The sequence below is a fragment of the Bison bison genome, unplaced genomic scaffold (genome assembly GCF_000754665.1).
Source record: "Bison bison bison isolate TAMUID 2011002044 unplaced genomic scaffold, Bison_UMD1.0 scf7180017864373, whole genome shotgun sequence".
Classification (NCBI taxonomy): Eukaryota; Metazoa; Chordata; class Mammalia; order Artiodactyla; family Bovidae; genus Bison; species Bison bison.
Window position 1 is genome coordinate 11,106,836 of NW_011494945.1, and position 502 is coordinate 11,107,337.

Genomic DNA, 502 nt, shown 5'->3' on the forward strand with positions numbered 1-502 from the left:
ATCGTAAAAATAATAAAAATATATCTAGGACTTTCTTGGTTTTGTTGTGGGTGTTGTGGGTTCAGTTCAGTTTTGGCTAGTTCCTTGGTCAGACTTATATTTCTCAAGATTTATAGGCCCCTTCCTATGTAGTCCGTAATAACCACAGGGTTTTGATCTATTGCCTGTAGCTTCCAAGGCGTTTCCCTCTGTTATATCTTCTTCTGTTTGCTAGTCTCTTCAGTATCTGGTTTCCGCCCTGACACAAAGGGGACGGTGGAGGACACTTTTTTTTTTCTTTTTTTTAGGCTTACTTGTTCAGTCGCGCTGTGGGGAGGGAGGGAGGGATGCTGCAAACAAATAACACTGGCGTGGGCTCGCAGTGCCTCAGCCACCCTGGGTCTGCCCCCGCTCATGGCGCGTGTAGCCACCCTGCCCACACTGCTCGGGCTCTAGGTTGTTCCGCCGGGAACAATCCGAGGCCGGCCCTGGGTTGCATGCACCTCCCAGGTCCAAGCTGCTC